Source organism: Bubalus bubalis, chromosome X (assembly GCF_019923935.1).
Source record: "Bubalus bubalis isolate 160015118507 breed Murrah chromosome X, NDDB_SH_1, whole genome shotgun sequence".
Taxonomy (NCBI): Eukaryota; Metazoa; Chordata; class Mammalia; order Artiodactyla; family Bovidae; genus Bubalus; species Bubalus bubalis.
The window spans coordinates 34,087,366-34,107,902 of NC_059181.1; the positions used below are offsets into that span (position 1 = coordinate 34,087,366).

At 38.5% G+C, this 20,537-nt stretch overlaps 1 pseudogene; it reads right to left on the reverse strand.

Annotated features, from left to right (window-relative positions):
• LOC102403131 overlaps positions 1–20,023 on the reverse strand; it is a 54,541-nt pseudogene extending 34,518 nt beyond the window's left edge.
• Positions 20,024–20,537: the final 514 nt, after the last annotated feature.

The window sequence follows — 20,537 nt, forward strand, 5'->3', positions numbered from 1 at the left end:
CCCCCAATCCCTCCCAGCATCAGAGTCTTTTCCAATGAGTCAACTCTTCGTATGAGGTGGCCAAAGTACTGGAGTTTCAGCTTTAGCATCATTCCTTCCAAAGAAATCCCAGGGCTGATCTTCAGAATGGACTGCTTGGATCTCCTTGCAGTCCAAGGGACTCTCAAGAGTCTTCTCCAACACCACAGTTCAAAAGCATCAATTCTTCGGTGCTCAGCTTTCTTCACAGTCCAACTCTCACATCCATACATGACCACAGGAAAAACTATAGCCTTGACTAGACGGACCTTTGTTGGCAAAGTAATGTCTCTGCTTTTGAATATGCTGTCTAGGTTGGACATAACTTTTCTTCCAAGGAGTAAGTGTCTTTTAATTTCATGGCTGCAGTCACCATCTGCAGTGATTTTGGAGCCCAGAAAAATAAAGTCTGCCACTGTTTCCACTGTTTCCCCATCTATTTCCCATGAAATGATGGGACCGGATGCCATGATCTTCGTTTTCTGAATGTTGAGTTTTAAGCCAACTTTTTCACTCTCCACTTTCACTTTCATCAAGAGGCTTTTTAGTTCCTCTTCACTTTCTGCCATAAGGGTGGTGTCATCTGCATATCTGAGGTTATTGATATTTCTCCTGGAAATCTTGATTCCAGCTTGTGCTTCTTCCAGCCCAGCATTTCTCATGATGTACTCTGCATATGTTAAATAAGCAGGGTGACAATATACAGGCTTGATGTACTCCTTTTCCTATTTGGAATCAGTCTGTTGTTCCATGTCCAGTTCTAACTGTTGCTTCCTGACCTGCATATAGGTTTCTCAAGAGGCAGGTCAGGTGGTTTGGTATTCCCATCTCTTTCAGAATTTTCCACAGTTTATTGTGATCCACACAGTCAAAGGCTTTGGCATAGTCAATAAAGCAGAAATAGATGTTTTTCTGGAACTCTCTTGCTTTTTCCATGATCCAGCGGATGTTGGCCATTTGATCTCTGGTTCCTCTGCCTTTTCTAAAACCAGCTTGAACATCTGGAAGTTCACGGTTCCCATATTGCCGAAGCCTGGCTTGGAGAATTTTGAGCATTACTTCACTAGCATGTGAGTTGAGTGCAGTTGTGCGGTAGCTTGAGCATTCTTTGGCATTGCCTTTCTTTGGGATTGGAATGAAAACTCACCTTTTCCAGTCCTGTGGCCACTGCTGAGTTTTCCAAATTTTCTGGCATACTGAGTGCAGCACTTTCACAGCATCATCTTTCAGGATTTGAAATAGCTCAACTGGAATTCCATCACCTCCACTAGCTTTGTTGGTAGTGATGCTTTCTAAGGCCCACTTGACTTCACATTCCAGGATGTCTGGCTCTAGGTCAGAGATCACACCATCGTGATTATCTGGGTTGTGAAGATCTTTTTTGTACAGTTGTTCTGTGTATTCTTGCCACATATTCTGCCATAAAACATGCAGTACTAAATCAATACTAATTTAAAAGTGCTGTACTAACATATATGATATTGTCTTATTTTACAAATTTTGGGAAGGCTAGTATCACAAGTGTTTATTACCATGTTTTATAGTAATATATATGATGTTGCTGCTGCTAAGTCACTTCAGTCAGGTCTGACTCTGTGCGACCCCATAGACGGCTGCCCACCAGGCTCCCCCGTCCTTGGGATTCTCCAGGCAAGAACACTGGAGTGAGTTGCCATTTCCTTCTCCAATGCAGGAAAGTGAAAAGTGAAAGTGAAGTCGCTCAGTTGTGTCCGACTCTTAGCAACCCCATGGACTGCCGCCTACCAGCCTCCTCCAAACATGGGATTTTCCAGGCAAGAGTACTGGAGTGGGGGGCATTGCCTTCTCCGATATATATGATGTTACATATAATCTTTTCTATGGTGTATTATTTATCTATTGCTGTACATTATCCTAAACCTGGTTGGGTAGAAATTTAGGAACAGCTTAGTAGTATGGATCTGGCTTAGGGTCTCTCATGAGGTTCAGTCAGATGCCAGCCAAGGCTGCCTTCATCTTCAGAATTATCCAGTGATTAGAACTTGGCACTTTCACTGCCATGACCTGGGTTCAATCCCTGGTCTGGGAACTAAGATCCTGCAAGTAAGCTGAACAGGCACCAAAAAAAAAAAAAAAAAAAATACTGAATGATGCTAGAGAATCTGTTTTCACTTTCATGGTTAGTGCTGGCTATTGCCAAGAGAATTCAGTTCTTCTACAGTGTACCTATTCATGGACTGCCTGAGTTTTCTCATCATGTATTAGCTGGCTTCTCCCAGAAGTGATCCAAACGAAAACAAGGTAGAAACTGCAATGCATTTTATGACCTAGCTTTGGAAGTTACATACCATCAGGTACCTATTAAATATGTGAGGAAACTATTCAAGGGCATAAATATCCAAAATGTGGGTCACAGTATATCTCATACATTACATTTTAAAAATTTATAGAGGAAAAAATATCTTTCCTGAGAAATATAAGGAAGACCAACTAATGTTTCATATATATTATATCCCCAATTATATTATGAACACCCTGAAAGAATGAAATTGTATAATTACTATAGAGCCATAACCTCATTGGAGTGGGTTACCATTTCCTCCACTAGGAGTCTTCCTGACCCAGGGATTTCATCCACATCTCCTGCAGCTCCTGCACTGGCAGGCAGATTCTTTAACACTGAGCCAACTGGGAAGTCCAATATCATAATTCAAAAATGCGTTTAATATTCCTAGCCTACCAAACATCATAGCTTAGCCTAGCCTAACTTCAACATGCTCAGAATACTAATCAGAGTAGTATAACAAAAATCAATCAGTCAAAAATATCATAAATAAATTTAACAAAATGTCTCTTCTATCTATAGGATTCAGTGAATCTAGTGAGGCTTTGAATTACAGTTCAAAACTAAGCCAGTATGAGGTGATGTGGGTTGCAATAACTGCTGTTCAATGCATTCAAATGGGCCCTTAGTGGGTAAGAAATAGTTAATTCTATTTTGAAAATGAGTCAATAGTTAGCGGAGTGTAGTTCACATGCAGTGAGACAATCTAGCTTTGTGAGTATAGCAGGTTTGAAGAATTCTAACTTACTGAAATAGTTATGTGAGGGGAAACTAATACTAATACCTTCCATGCTAAATTTTTTAAAGCTATTTTGTTTATAGTATTCAGGTGAGGATTACTTTGTAAAGCTGTATTTTTTAAAGGTAAGATCTGGGAGAATTTCTAAGGAAGATGAAGTGTTAGGATATGTATCCATTCCTTCTATGTATGATTAGCTCACTTCTGAAGTGATTTAATTTCTTGTAGGTAATATGCCTTTAAGCAACATTTCCAGTGCTTACTTTCCTGCTCATAGACTAAACTCAGCATCAGCCATTTGATTTTATTGAGATCCAATTTTGTTTTAATTGAAATATATTATGTAAAAAGTTAATAATCCATTGAAGTTGCAATTTACTAAATGGTACCCTGGTGACTTGACGAGTCAACATAGCTTCCCAAAGTATCTAATATACCACAAGGGAGTATTTTATTACCCTGATGAAATCAATTTGAGTAGGTGTATAAAATTCTAGATACTGTTTGCTTATGTAGTCTAATCAGTTTCTTGTAAAACTTTCTTTAATAAAGAAGTGAATTAAAATTCATGACATTAAAGTAAAATGAGACATTTCTACCGATTTTTAAAATGGGAAAGCAATATACATATATATGAAAGTATATAATATATTATAAAGAAGAAAAATATTTTGTCTTTGTCTCCATTTCCTGGCAGAGCTCCCACAACCCTTAGAGTTTTCTAACTGATAAGAGTGATAGGAATATATTTTGTTCTAGTCAGGTGATTCCTGGCAGGCCCCTAAATAGTTTTAGGGTGGAAATGGTCCCAGAAAGATTGAACCCTGATTAAAAACTTGGAATTTTCACTCTCACTCCCCACCTTCCAGAGAGTGGAGAAGGGCTAGATATTGAGCTAATCACTGATTCTTATGTAGTGAATCCTCCATGAACCCCCTAAATAACAGTTCTGAAAACTTAGGAAACGAAGAACACATCCACATGCTAGGAAATGGCACACTCCAACTCCGTGGAACAGAGGTTCCTGTACTCAGGACTCTTCCTAGCCTTGCCCAATGTACCTCTCATCTGACTGTTATTTGTATCCTTTATAACAAACTATAATGGTAAGTATAATTTTTCTTGAGTTATGTGAAACATTCTACCAAATTTTCAAACTTGAGGGGAGTTGTGAAAAAACCCCAGCTTTAGGAGCCAAGTTGGACAAGAGTGGATAACTTGGATACTTGTGACTGGAATCTTAAGTGAGGGCAGTCTTGTGGGACTGAGCCCTTACCTATGGAGTTTGATACTAACACCAGTTAGTCAGTGTCAGAATTGAATTCTCATCATCTGGTTGTTCTATATCTATATCTACCTATATCCATAAAAGCATTAAAAGATTTTAAAGCATGTAGACCTATAACTTACAACTCAAAAGTTTGGATTTGAGATTTAATGTTCCTAAAATTGGGCTTCCCTTGTGGCTCAGCTGGTAAAGAATCCACCTGCAATATGGGAGACCTGGGTTTGATCCCTGGGTTGAGAAGATCCCCTGGAAAAGGGAAAGACTACCCACTCCAGTATTCTGGCCTAGAGAATTCCATGGACTATATAGTTTATGGCGTTGCAAAGAGTCAGACACGACTGAGCAAATTTCACAGACAGGTTCCTAAAATTTATACTAAAATCATCAAATTGTTCTGTACTCAAATGTAGCTAATCAAGATGCCTTGTCTTGGGATGAAACAGAATCAGAACATTAGCACTGGAAGGTTCCTGCTGCTGCTGCTGCTAAGTCGCTTCAGTCGTGTCCGACTCTGTGCGAGCCCAGAGATGGCAGCCCACCAGGCTCCACCAACCCTGGGATTCTCCAGGCAAGAACACTGGAGTGGGTTGCCATTTTCTTCTCCAATGCATGAAAGTGAAAAGGGAAAGTGAAGTCACTCAGTTGTGTCCGACTCTTAGCGACCCGATGGACTGCAGCCTCCCAGGCTCCTCCATCCATGGGATTTTCCATGTATAAAGTAACATGACTGTTTCACAGATGAGGTACTGAAATTGAAATGGTTAAGTAACTTGTTCAACTTCATATAGCTAGAAACATCAAAACTAGAACTAGAACTGAATTAACTCTAAATCTAGAGGGTTTTTTTTTCCACCATTCTGTATTACTTTCCATTAAGATGTACAATATATTTTAGGATAGTAGAGGTTTCATTACTTAATAATCAGTTAAAAATAAACAGAATATCCCAATTGATGTGTAAAATTAACAAAACATCTTTCAGTCAAGATGATAGACCGAGTATACATTCTTTTCTCCTTTTCTTCCTAAAACGCAATAAAATGACAGCAAAGGAATGAAAAACTATTTTAAAAACCAAAGCAACAGAGCAAATGGAATAAAAGGGACTTCTATGAGTTTACTTCAAGATAGAATGCCTTCTATCTTGGGCTAATGAAGCAAGGTAGAGGGAGCAAAAGTCTATAATATTGCATGGAAGATGGTGTAGCCAAAAAGAAATTTGATCTCCCAATCAAAACTTTAAATAATAAACTTCAAAAAGTGAAAGTTTTTTTTAACCTATACATGATACAGTATCAACATTTGAAATGCCAAAAATATCAATTAACAGAAAGATGAAAACATTCAGTCTTCTTTTACTGCTTTCAGCCTCTGATATGGAGTATGGAAAAATAAGTTAGGCAGATATACACATACAAAAGCTCTTGAGTACCAAAAATAGTGAATTGAAATTGATATAGAGTATTGACTACCTCAGAAAAGGAGTAATTGCTCTCTCAGTCCATTCAGTTACATTCAAAAAGGCATAGAGTAGACATAGAAAGAATTAGCTAAGAATAATACAACTGAGGAGAGTAATTTCTTTCATATGAGGTAGATGCAACAATCTCATTAAGATAATTCTTGTCATTAGATGGTTCTGTAAAGATTTACTTACTCTTCGTTTCATTTTTAATTAACTAAAACCAATATTAGTTCTTGCCCCTGTGTTAAACAATACTGAAACGAGGCATACTTTCTTGCCCTATGTAAAATTGCACTGACACCAAGGAAAAGTACCTTAGCTCTTGCACCAAGAAATACCCACTCCTCAAAGGTAAAACTATGACTCAACTAAAAACCTTTTTTTAAAATCAAGACTAAGCTTACTTATCAAGAGTATTTCAAGCCCTTGCTTCACTGTACCTATCAATTGAAAGCTATTATATTATAAATTCTGCCCACTCTGAGCCAGTTCTCCACATTACAAAGCCTACCTTAAAGTCATCCATCCCAAGCCATAAAACCCTGTAAGTTATATTTTCCTAATTTCCCCCATTTTGAGACATCACTAACCCTCTGACAAGATGTTCTCCTTCGCTGCAGTAAATGTAATACATTTAGACTTGCTTGAACAACAGGTATTTGTGGTGGTTTTTTGAGTTGATCCTTGATGGAATGCTCAACCAAAATCTTCTGACATGTTACCAGTCACTGAAGAAATGTTTGTTTTGTGCCTGGCATATGCTAGGGATGCTAGTGGGATTTGAAAATCTTGATCATAAATATCTCTCAATCTCATATGAGGTACATCCTAGAATCAATCATTTCCAAACATGGGGATCTTATTAATCAAGTGTTATTCTGCTTTTTTATTATTATTATTACAGACATGACTCTGACTTAGAGGTATATTTAGAACTTAGAAATAACTGACCAGATATCAGAGGAAGTTTGGGAAATTTGGTCAGCTTGAAGTTTATCAGTTTATCAAACAAAAACCATTTGCTTTTCTCAAAATCAAAACATAATGATACTAATTTAGACAAGTAGGGCATATAATTTTTGTAGTCATGGAGATTTATTTCTGCTGATTCATCCAGTTCAGTCTGGCTTACCATGCTGAGATGATTAGCTAAATTTCCAATGTAGCCTGAGACCATAGAACAGAACATATTCCATTGTTCCATAACAGATAATTTAATCTCATTACTATTAAGTTTCAACCAACTAGTCAAATCTCCCTAGGGTAAGTTTACATTTGAAGCCTGAGTCCATGAATTTTCACTATGGTTCCAGAAATAGTCTAGCCTCACAGGAATACTTCAAAACACAGCTAATATGATCAGAGTGATTAAAAAAAAAAAAAAAGATAACCTTCTCACCTATACTGATGATAATTTGCCCCAACACTAGAAAGGATAACCAGACCTCAAGTTTAGTTTTGAAATTCTTCCTGTGGCTTATCCTACACAGAATAAGTGAACTAAATAGCTGCTTTAAAATACAACTAAGTGTGACTCTAACTGGTGTGATAGTATTCTAAAGAAATTAATGCTTGTTTTAAAGCACTGAAGCTCCTTGAGACTGTTTTTGTCCCTCTCCTTGCCAAAAAAAAGAAAAGAAAAATATCTGGCTAAAGGAGAATATGGTGTGACCATGCACCTAGGGCCAAACATCCTGGAATGTGAAGTCAAGTGGGCCTTAGGAAGCATCACTACCAACAAAGCTAGTGGAGGTGATGAAACTCCAGTTGAGCTATTTCAAATCCTGAAAGATGATGCTGTGAAAGTGCTGCACTCAGTATGCCAGAAAATTTGGAAAACCCAGCAGTGGCCACAGGACTGGAAAAGGTCAGTTTTCCTTCGAATCCCAAAGAAAGGCAATGCCAAAGAATGCTCAAACTACCGTCCAATTGCACTCATCTCACACGCTAGTTAAGTAATGCTCAAAATTCTCCAAGCCAGGCTTCAGCAATAAGTGAATGGTGAACTTCCAGATGTTCAAGCTGGTTTTAGAAAAGGCAGAGGAACCAGAGATCAAATTGCCAACATCCTCTGGATCATGGAAAAAGCAAGAGAGTTCCAGAAAAACATCTGATTCCGCTTTATTGACTATGCCAAAGCCTTTGACTGTGTGGATCACAATAAACTGTGGAAAATTCTGAAAGAGAGGGGAATGCCAGACCACCTGACCTGCCTCTTGAGAAACCTATATGCAGGTCAGGAAGCAACAGTTAGAACTGGACATGGAACAACAGACTGGTTCCAAATAGGAAAAGGAGTTCGTCAAGGCTGTATATTGTCACCCTGCTTATTTAACTTATATGCAGAGTACATCATGAGAAAAGCTGGGCTGGAAGAAGCACAAGCTGGAATCAAGATTGCCAGGAGAAATATCAATAACCTCAGATATGCAGATGACACCACCTTTATGGCAGAAAGTGAAGAGGAACTAAAAAGCCTCTTGAAGAAAGTGAAAGAGGAGAGTGAAAAAGTTGGTTTAAAGCTCAACATTCAGAAAATGAAGATCATGGTATCCGGTCCCATCACTTCATAGGAAATAGATGGGGAAACAGTGTCAGACTTTGTTTTTTGGGGCTCCAAAATCACTGCAGATGGTGATTGCAGCCATGAAATTAAAAGACGCTTACTCCTTGGAAGGAAAGTTATGACCAACCTAGGTAGCATATTCAAAAGCAGAGACATTCTTTTGCCAACAAAGATCCGTGTAGTCAAGGTTTTTCCAGTGGTCATGTATGGATGGGAGAGTTGGACTGTGAAGAAAGCTGAGCACTGAAGAATTGATGCTTTTGAACTGTAGTGTTGGAGAAGACTCTTGAAAGTCTTTTGGACTGCAAGGAGATCCAACCAGTCCATTCTAAAGGAAATCAGTCCTGGGTGTTCATTGGAAGGACTGATGCTAAAGCTGAAACTCCAGTACTTTGGCCACCTCATGAGAACAGTTGAGTCATTGGAAAAGACTCTGATGCTGGGAGGGATTGGGGGCAGGAGGAGAAGGGGACGACAGAGGATGAGATGGCTGGATGGTATCACCAACTTGATGGACATGAGCATGGGTGAACTCCAGGAGTTGGTGATGGACAGGAAGGCCTTGCATGCTGCAATTCATGGGGTCACAAAGAGTTGGACATGGCTGAGCGACTGAACTGAATTGAACTGAATTGAAAGGAGAAGAGGGCAGCCGAGGATGAGATGGTTGGGTACCATCTCCAACTCAATTGACATGAACTAAGCAAACTCTGGAAGAATAGTGGAGGACAGTGAGCCTGGATTATTGCAGTCTATGGGGTTGCAAAGAGTTGGGCAGAACTTAGCAGACTAAACAACAACAAAACATATGGGATAGGAGATGGAGTAGGAAGGGAGGTTACTTGAATAAATCTTCTTTGGAAACTCCCATAACATTCTCTGAAGAAGGCTATGTAAATATCCTGGATGAGTTCAATATTTGTGTAATTAAATTATAACTTGAGATGTCTTACATCTTGTAAATTGTATTTATATTCATTACTCATGATCTCAGTTCATTTCATTACAATTGTAAACTATTATTCTGATACTATAAATGAGAATGATTTAGAGAAGTTAACTCAGGTCAGTTCAGTCTCTCAGTCACGCCTGACTCTTTGCGACCCCTGCAGCCAGGCCTCCCTGTCCATCACCAACTCCCGGAGTTTACTCAAATTCATGTCCATTGAGTCGGTGATGCCATCCAACCATCTCATCCTCTGTCATCCCCTTCTCCTCCTACCTTCAATCCTTTCCAGCATCAGGGTCTATTCCAGTGAGTCAGTTCTTTGTATCAGGTGGCCAAAATACTGGAGTTTCAGCTTCAGGATCAGTCCTTCCAATGGATATTCAGGACTGATTTCCTTTATGATGGACTGGTTGGATCTTCTTGCAGTCCAAAGGACTGTCAAGAGTCTTCTCCAACACCACAGTTAAAGTGTCAATTCTTCAGTGCTCAGCTTTCTTCACAGTCCAACTCTCACATCCATACACGACCACTGGAAAAACCATAGCCTTGACTAGATGGACTTTTGTTGGCAAAGTAATGTTTCTGCTTTTCAATATGCTATCTAGGTTGGTCATAACTTTCCTTCCAAGGAGTAAGTGTCTTTTTAATTTCATGGCTGCTGTCACCATCTGCAATGATTCTGGAGCCCCGCAAAATTAAAGTCTGTCACTGTTTCCACTGTTTCCCCATCTATTTCCCATGAAGTGATGGGACCAGATGCCATAATCTTCATTTTCTGAATGTTGAGCTTTAAGCCAACTTTTTAACTCTCCTCTTCCACTTTCATCAAGAGGCTCTTTAGTTCTTTTTCACTTTCTGTCATAAGGGTGGTGTCATCTTCATATCTGAGGTTATTGCTATTTCTCCCAGCAATCTTGATTCCAGCTTGGGCTTCATCCAACCCAGCATTTTTCATGATGTACTCTGTATAAGTTAAATAAGCAGGGTGACAATATACAGCCTTAACGTACTCCTTTTCCTTTGGAACCAGTCTGTTGTTCCATGACAGTTCTAACTCTTGCTTCCTGACCTTCATACAGATTTCTCAAGAGGCAGGTCAGGTGGTCTGGTATATGAAAAGGCAAAAAGATAGGACACTGAAAGATGAACTCCCCAGGTCAGTAGGTGCCCAGTATGCTACTGGAGATCAGTGGGGAATTAACTCCAGAAAGAATGAAGGGATGGAGCCAAAGCAAAAACAACACCCAGTTGTGGATGTGACTGGTGATAGAAGCAAAGTCCAATACTGTAAAGAGCAATACTGCATAAGAACCTGGAATGTTAGGTCCATGAATCAAGGCAAATTGGAAGTGGTCAAACAGGAGATGGCAAGAGTGAACATTGACATTTTAGGAATCAGCAAACTAAAATGGACTGGAATGGGTGAATTTAACTCAGATCACCATTATATCTACTACTGTGGGCAAGAATCCCTTAGAAGAAATGGAGTAGCCATCATAGTCAACAAAAGAGTCCAAAATTCAGTACTTTGATGCAATCTCAAAAACGACAGAATGATCTCTGTTCGTTTCCAAGGCAAACCATTTAATATCATTTAATATCACAATAATCCAAGTCTATGCCCCAAAGAATAATGCTGAAGAAGCTGAAGTTGAACAGTTCAATGAAGACCTCCAAGACTTTCTAGAACTAACACCCCAAAAAGATGTCCTTTTCATTACAGGGGACTGGAATGGAAAAGTAGGAAGTCAAGAAACACCAGGAGGAACAGGCAAATTTGGCCTTGGAGTACACAATGAAGCAGGTCAAAGCCTAACAGAGTTTTGCCAATAGAACATGCTGGTCATAGCAAACTCCCTCTTCCAGCAACACAGGAGAAGACTCTACACATGGACATCACCAGATGGTCAATACCAATATCAGTTTGATTATATTCTTTGCAGCCAAAGATGGAGAAGCTCTATAAAGTCAGCAAAAACAAACAAACAAACAAACAAAAAAAAAAAACAATAGTGGTCTGTGGCTCAGATCATGAACTCCTTATTGCCAAATTCAGACTTAAATTGAAAAAAGTAGGGAAAACTACTAGACCATTCAGGCATGACCTAAGTCAAATCCCTTATGATTATACAGTGGAAGTGAGAAATAGATTCAAGGGATTACATCTGATAGACAGAGTGCCTGATGAACTATGGATGGAGGTTCATGACATTGTACAGGAGACAGGGATCAAGGCCATCCCCAAGAATAAGAAATGCAAAAAAGCAAAATGGCTGTCTGAGGAGGCCTTACAAATAGCTGTGAAAAGAAGAGAAGTGAAAAGCAAAGGAGAAAAGGAAAGATATACCCATTTGGATGCAGAGTTCCAAAGAATACCAAGAAGAGATAAGAAAGCCTTCCTCAGTGATCAGTGCAAAGAAATAGAAGGAAACAATAGAATGGGAAAGACTAGAGATCTCTTCAAGAAAATCAGAGATACTAAGGGAACATTTCATGCAAAGATGGGTTCAATAAAGGACAGAAATGGTATGGACCTAACAGAAGCAGAAGATATTAAGAAGAGGTGGCAAGAATACACAGAAGAACTACACAAAAAAAGATCTTCATGATCCAGATGATCACGATGGTGTGATCACTGACCTAGAGCCAGACATCCTGGAATGTGAAGTCAAGTGGGCCTTAGGAAGCATCACTATGAACAAAGCTAAGGAGGTGATAGAATTTCAGTTGAGCTATTTCAAATTCTAAAAAATGGTGCTGTGAAAGTGGTGTACTCAATATGCCAGCAAATTTGGAAAACTCAGCAGTGGCCACAGGACTGGAAAAGGTCATTTTTCATTCCAATCACAAAGAAAGGCAATGCCCAAGAATGCTCAAACTACTGAACAATTGCACTCATCTCACACGCTAGTAAAGTAATCCTCAAAATTCTCCAAGCCAGGCTTTAACAGTAAGTGAACCGTGAACTTCCAAATGTTCAAACTGGATTTAGAAAAGGCAGGGGAACCAGAGATCAAATTGCCAACATCTTCTGGATTATGGACGAAGCAAGAGAGTTCCAGAAAAACATCTATTTCTGCTTTATTGACTGTGTCAAAGCCTTTGACTGTATGGATCACCACAAGAGAAGTTAATTGTCTTAAATTTACATCACAGGCCTGTTTTGAGATGCAGCCATTTCTGAAACAGAGTTATTTTAACTCCAAATTCAGTGTTCTTTATTCATGTCTAAAAGTGGGAAATGATTTCTTGAGTAGATATTAAAAAATAATGTGGTGATGTCTAAGTGTCTAAAATTCAAATTAGAGGAAGTTGATTACCAAAAAGCTTTCATTTATTGACATATGTCTTACTACCATACTAGTGTAGAAGACTTCTGTAATGTTCATTTTCTGTAGGAAATTTCCAAATACCACCTAATTTAATCTTCACTGAAAATCTTTATATGTAGGTATGTCCATTACCTTTTTTACCTTGGCTTCAGTCCTGGATGCTTGTGCTCATCCTGCTTTTCTTCCTGGCACTCTCCTGCTTGTGGGCAAACCCAGAGGATCATTGGTAGTAGCCTGAACCTTGAAAATGATGAAAAAGCAATGGAAAATTTAAAAAACTGAAAATTATGATGATACTTGAGCAGAGATGAAAGTAGATTAACCACAAATTTAGGATAACAAAGTAAACAATATATACTTGATGAACCCAAACTCTCCTCATATACAAAGAGAATTACCATGACTATTATTAAAGAAGACTTAATATCAAACAGATAGTATGATAGCCTTGTCAGTCAAGGATATGGAAGTCTTTGTTGCTGAACTCCAATATACTTCATTCCATTATTTAAAAATTAAAATATTTACATCCATTATTTCAGTTTTTCCTTCAAATACAGTAGCATGTGCATGCGTGCTAAGTTGCTGCAGTTGTGTCTGACTCTTTGCAACCCTATGGACCCTAGCCAGCCAGGCTCCTCTGTCCATGGGGTTTCCCAGGCAAGAATACTAGAGTGGGTTGCCATGCTCTCCTCCAAGAAATGCAGTCGTGCTACCTTATAAAAGGCCAATTTTAGATTTTTTGTCATCACTGCAGATCACATAAGCATGCTCACATTTACTCTAAATACAAATATTTCATATGCTTTCATATAATATCTAAAATACAAATATTTGAATGCCCTTTTGTTTCATGATAATATTTTCAGCCAAAAGATTACAATTATTGAAATAAATGGTAAACTAGAATGAGAAACTATCTTCATATATATTTTCCTTACAGATCCTGATCAACTATTTATTCTAAACTTATAGACTTAATCTGCTCTTCAAATCTAGGAAACAAAAGAGACTGGCAGAGAAAAATGAAATATGTCCATCAAGTCAGAATGATGTTGCTATGAGTTGAACACATCAAGAAATATTGAATCTGATGAATAAAATTTCTGAACTAGATTATTTCAAAAACAGGCACAGAAGACATCAGTGGAAGCAGATAAGTAAAATATTTCTCTGTACAATAAACTTAGTTTTCACTATATCTGTTCTAATGTTTACCAGCCTTTTGCATAGAGAATATGTCCCCCAGAGAGGAAAATATGTCTTATATATGGATTAAGCTATAAACGCCTATGGTAATAATATTGCTAAAAATGTACTACATTTATAAAGAAAGAAATCCAAGGTTCTCAAATACATCTGTGTGTACGCATAGAGAGAGATAGAGTAAGAGAGAGAGAAGCCAGGAAAGAAGGAAAAGAGGAAGAAAAAATATAGGGAAAAAAAGAGAAATATTTTTTAAATATTTAAATTTTTAAAGTTAAAAATTAACTTAGAAAAGTTTAGAAAGTTTTTATAATTTCCCTAAGTCTCCCAAATTGTCAGTGGTAGAGTCAAAATCTGAATTCAGGTCTGATGCCAAAGTTAATAAACCATCCTGCGTCTAGAATTTCTATCACCAGTATAATTTCCACAGCAAATTATTCCTTCTCTTGCACCCTCTCCCTTGAGTTACAATTTTCCTTAGGTTTCTGCAAGTCTATACTTCCTACAAAATTATTATTATAATCAAATGCTTAAGTACATGTTAGATTAGTAGACTCCATTTGTTTTACATGAGTTCCATGTCCTTAAATTTTGAATATCTTTTTAAGAGATTCCTAAGATATTATACTTCTGACATTTTTTTTGCTATTTACATTCTTTGGTATTAATGTGTCATATTCTATAAGACTTCCAATCACTCATGACACAGACTTAAAATCTACTAAATGCTTATTGAAATCCAATTAGTAATTTAAATAATGGATTCACCACATTGCAGAGATTAATTATATCCATTATGGTGCTATTAAAATGTGTTTTATATTGTAATTAGCATCAATAAAGTGAGGAGTGAGCTTTTTCAGCTATTATGAGCAATACAACATGAATTTTAATATCAATGAAATATAGATATTAATATCTTAAGTTTATGGTATTTATTAAGTGTTTCCAACACTCAATTTTTTGTATATATTCAATTTTGTTGATAATTCCCAGATGGACTTTACATGTAACACATTATTCACAAAATGATCATCTGTACTTAGGAGATATGTATATTCATGTATTCACTCATCCATTAATTGGTCACCTACTTAGTATACTTCTTTGTGCTAGGATCTCTTCTTGGTATTGGATTTGTGGTGATTAATCAAACAGAATAAGATCATGCCCTTTTGACAATGAACAAATAAATAAACAAATACTTATCTTTTGGTTAAGTGCCATAAAGAAAACACAAGAAATGCATGGGAATCTGCTCAGCTCTGCTAAGTCACTTCAGTCATGTCCTACTCTGTGCTACCCCATAGACGGCAGCCCATGAGGCTCCCCCCCTCCCTGGGATTCTCCAGGCAAGAACACTGGAGTGGGTTGCCATTTTCTTCTCCAATGCATGAAAGTGAAAAGTGAATGTGAAGTCACTCAGTCGTGTCCAACTCCTAGCGACCCCATGGACTGCAGCCCACCAGGCTCCTCCCATGGGATTTTCCAGGCAAGAGTACTGGAGTGGGTTGCCATTGCCTTCTCCATGGGAATCTGGGTGTCATTCAATATCTTCAACTAACTGAAAAATCAGATTAGACAAATGGATGACAGATTTGGTTTTAAAGCAGCATCTCTGATATGACCTGCTGGGCAGTTTCTTGATCATGGAATGGTTTGAGGGGCCCAGACATGAAGTTGAAGAGTCTGGGCAGCAGAGGTCCATTCAGGGAGCTTAAAACAGAGACTCTTTGCTAACCTAGTAGGATACCCTTAAAACTCCACTAGAGCATGCTATGCAATATCCAAGAATTTAATCACATAAAATGTGGTATCACAGTATCCAAAATTATATATATATATATATTTTTTTTTTTCAAACAGCCTAAATTGTCAAAAGAGCTAAAGTAAAGAGAAGAAAGTCATACATAACTGACTGTACACTGAACTCAGAAATTCCCAAAGAATCAGGTAACTATCACGTGTTAATCCTCTCACTCCCCCAATTCCCAATACAAGAAGATTTAAGGACAGGCTATTAACAAAAGAGAGAGGTTGGAAGCAGCAATCATTAATCATGCTATATCTAAAACATATTATCATTGAGTTTAATCTCTTTCAATGTTTTAATTTCTGATATATACTTTAACAAATGACATATACTCATGTTGAAGCAAAGATTACCTTCTGTGACTTCTCTTTGTTCCTAACATTATTTTCAGGAGCAACACATTATAAAGACACTTATAATGTAGTTTCTTAGTCTTTGGTCCAAGTTAACTGCTCTCTGTTCTTTCAAAAATTTTTCTCTGTAACCTGAATTTTGTATCTCAGCCATCTGCTCTTCTAATATATTCTCCTTAGTATTAATGATGTCAAGTGTTTGTATAAAATTCCCTATCCAGATACTGTTCTAAGAAGTTTATGTATGTTAACTGATTTAATCTCACAAAAATCCTAGGAAGCAGATTATATTGTTAGATGAATAGCTTGATAGATGGAAAAACTGAGGCACAGAGTTGTTGTTGTTCAGTGGCTAAGTCCTGTCTGACTCTTTGTGACCCTATGGACTGCAACAGGTCAGACTTCCCCATCCTTCAGTATCTCCCAGAGTTTGCTCAGATTCAGGTCCATTGAGTTGGTGATGCTATCTAATCATCTCATCCTCTGTCACACTCTTCTCCTTTTGCCTTTGATCTTTCCCAGCATCAAGGGTTTTTTTTCCAATGAGTCGGCTCTTCGCATCAGGTGGCTAAAGGTTTGAAGCTTCGGCTTCAGCATCAGTCCTTCCAATGAATATTCAGGGTTGATTTCCTTGACTGGTTTGCACAATGAGGTACCATCGCACACTGGTCAGAATGGCTGCTATCAAAAAGTTTACAAGCAATAAATGCTGGAGAGGGTGTGGAGAAAAGGGAACCCTCTTACAATGTTGGTGGGAATGCAAACTAGTACAGCCACTATGGAGGACTGTGGAGTGTGGAGATTCCTTTAAAAAACTGGAAATAGAACTGCCATTAGACCTAGCAATTCCACTAGTGGGCATACACACCGAAGAAACCAGAATTGAAAGAGACACGTGTACTCCAATGTTCATTGCAGCACTGTTTGCAATAGCCAGGACATGGAAGCAACCTAGATGTCCATCAGCAGACAAATGGATAAGAAAGTTGTGGTACATACACAATGGGCATCTTTTTTGGGTGTTAGCTCTGAACGGTCTTGTAGGTCTTCATAGAACCGTTCAACTTCAGCTTCTTCAGTGTTACTGGTTGGGGCATAGACTTGGATTACTGTGATATTGAATGGTTTGCCTTGGAAATGAACAGAGATCATTCTGTCATTTTTGAGATTGCATCCAAGTACTGCATTTTGAACTCTTTTGTTGACCATGATGGCTACTCCATTTCTTCTGAGGGATTCCTGCCTGCAGTAGTAGATATAATGGTCATCTGAGTTAAATTCACCCATTCCAGTCCATTTGAGTTCGCTGATTCCTAGAATGTCGACATTCACTCTTGCCATCTCTTGTTTGACCACTTCCAATTTGCCTTGATTCATGGACCTGACATTCCAGGTTCCTATGCAATATTGCTCTTTACAGCATCGGACCTTGCTTCTATCACCAGTCACATCCATAGCTGGGTATTGTTTTTGCTTTGGCTCCATCCCTTCATTTTTTCTGGAGTTATTTCTCCACTGATCTCCACTAGCATATTGGATACACAATGGAATACACAATGGAAGATTCAGTCCAGTTCAGTTGCTCAGTCATGTCTGACTGTTTGTGACCCCATGAATTGCAGCATGCCAGGCCTTCCTGTCCATCACCAACTCCCAGAGTTCAGCCAAACTCATGTCCATTGCATCGGTGATGCCATCCAGCCATTTCATCCTCTGTCGTCCCCTTCTCCTCCTGCCCCCAATCTCTCCCAGCATCAGAGTCTTTTCCAATTAGTCAACTCTTCTCATGAGGTGGCCAAAGTATTGGAGTTTCAGCTTTAGCATCAGTCCTTCCAAAGAACACCCAGGACTGATCTCCTTTAGAATGGACTGGTTGGATCTCCTTGAAGTCCAAGGGACTCTCAAGAGTCTTCTCCAACACCACAGTTCAAAAGCATCAATTCTTCAGCGCTCAGCTTTCTTCACAGTCTAACTTTCACATCCATATGTGACCACTGCAAAAACCATAGCTTTGACTAGACGGACCTTTCTTGGCAAAGTGATGTCTCTGCTTTTGAATATGCTATCTAGGTTGGTCATAACTTTCCTTCCAAGGAGTGAGCGTCTTTTAATTTCATGGCTGCAGTCGCCATCAGCAGTGATTTTGGAGCCCAAAAAAATAAAGTCTGACACTGTTTCCACTGTTTCCCCATCTATTTCCCATGAAGTGATGAGACCAGATGCCACGATCCTAGTTTTCTGAGTGTTGAGCTTTAAGCCAACTTTTTCAGTCTCCTCTTTCACTTTCATCAAGAGGCTTTTTAGTTCCTCTTCACTTTCTGCCATAAGGGTGGTGTCATCTGCATATCTGAGGTTATTGATATTTCTCCCGACAATCTTGATTCCAGCTTGTGCTTCTTCCAGCCTAGCGTTTCTCATGATGTACTCTGCATATGTTAAATAAGCAGGGTGACAATATACAGCCTTGACGTACTCCTTTTCCTATATGGAACCAGTCTGTTGTTCCATGTCCAGTTCTAATTGTTGCTTCCTGATCTGCATATAGGTTTCTCAAGAGGCAGGTCAGGTGGTCTGGTATTCCCATCTCTTTCAGAATTTCCCACAGTTTATTGTGATCCAGAGTCAAAGGCTTTGGCATAGTCAATAAAGCAGAAATAGATTTTTTTTCTGGAACTCTCTTCCTTTTTCCATGATCCAGCGGATGTTTACTCATCTATTAAAAAGAACACATTTGAGTCAGTTCTAATGAGGTGGATGAAACTGGAGCCTATTATACAGAGTGAAGTAAGCCAGAAAGGAAAACACCAATACAGTATATTAATGCATATGAATGGAATTTAGAAAGACAGTAACAATGACCCAACCTGTGAGACAGAAAAAGAGACAGAGATATAAAGACTGTGGGAGACTGTGGGAGAAGTCTTTGGGCTCTGTGGGAGAAGGTGAGGGTGGGGTGATTTGAGAGAATAGCATTTAAACTTGCATATTACCATATGTGAAATAGACGACCAGTCCAAGTTCAATGTATGAAACAGACATTCAAAGCTGGTATACTGGGACAACCCAGAGGGATGGGATGGGGAGGGAGGTTGAAGGGGGGTTTGGAATGGGGAGACATATGTACACCCATGGCTGATTCCATATGCCATGTCAATGTATGGCAAAATCACCACAATATTGTAAAGTAATTTGCCTCCAATTTAAATAAATAATTTTTTTAAGTTAAAAAAAAAAAAAAGGATTGACTGGGTTGATCTCCTTGCCATCCAAGGGACTCTCAAGAGTCTTATCCAACACCACAGTTCAAAAGCATCAATTCTTCTGCACTCAGCTTTTCTTTATGGTCCAACTCTCACATCCATACATGACTACTGGAAAGACCATAGCTTTGACTAGACAGATGTTTGTCAGCAAAGTAATGTCTCTGCTTTTTAATATGCATCTAGGTTGGTCTTAGCTTTCCTTCCAGGGAACAAGCATCTTTTAATTTCATGGCTGCAGTCACCATCTGCAGTGGTTTTGGAACCCAAGACTATAAAGTCTGTTACTGTTTCCATTGTTTCCCCATCTATTTGCCATGAAGGCCTTTTGCCTACTGAAATGGCCCACACTCTGTGGAGTATGTTTCTTCTGGGGCCTCTCTCACTTTCTGAAATGACTCCATATTCTGGGGCAGTTCTCGCCTTTTGAGAAAGACCACATTTTGTCTATGGAAGGTATATCTCTCTAAATTAATCTGCTTATCTATTACTTTGCCTCTCACTGAATTCTTTCTGTGCTGAAACATAAAGAAGCTGAGCTTCATTAAGTTCTTGGACCCAAGTATGTGATTGGACTTGAACCCACAGTCCTGGACTCAAGGTCCACTGGAAGTCAAATCTTCCACATGTTGGACCTAATTGGTTCTGATCAGTTTGTGTCATATCCTCAATGACGGTATCATTCTTTTGAAGGTTGTGCTCTCCCCCCATTCCCTCCTGTTTCACTATGTCTGTCATGAATCAAGTGGCCATGCACATGAGTTATTTTGGGGTTTTCTATTCTATTCTTTTTGTCTGTTATTCTATCATTATGTCCAAAAAGCTTAATAACCATATAGTAACAATACTTAACTATATTTCAAAAATTACTTATCTATATGTGTTCCTTTTTGTTCCAAGACCAATGGAGAAACAGCTTATCAAATTTCATAAAAATTCTATAGTGATTTTTTTTCTTTTTTTTATTTTATTTTATTTTTTAACTTTACAATATTGTATTGGTTTTGCCATATATCAAAATGAATCCGCCACAGGTATACACGTGTTCCCCATCCTGAACCCTCCTCCCTCTTCCCTCCCCGTACCATCTGGAATTACGTTGAATCTATAATTAAATTGAAAGATAATTGGCATCTCTACATTACTGAATATTCCAATTCATAAACAGTATATGCCTCCATTTCTGTATATTCCCTTAAAGAGTTTTTAAATTGTATAGTTTTAC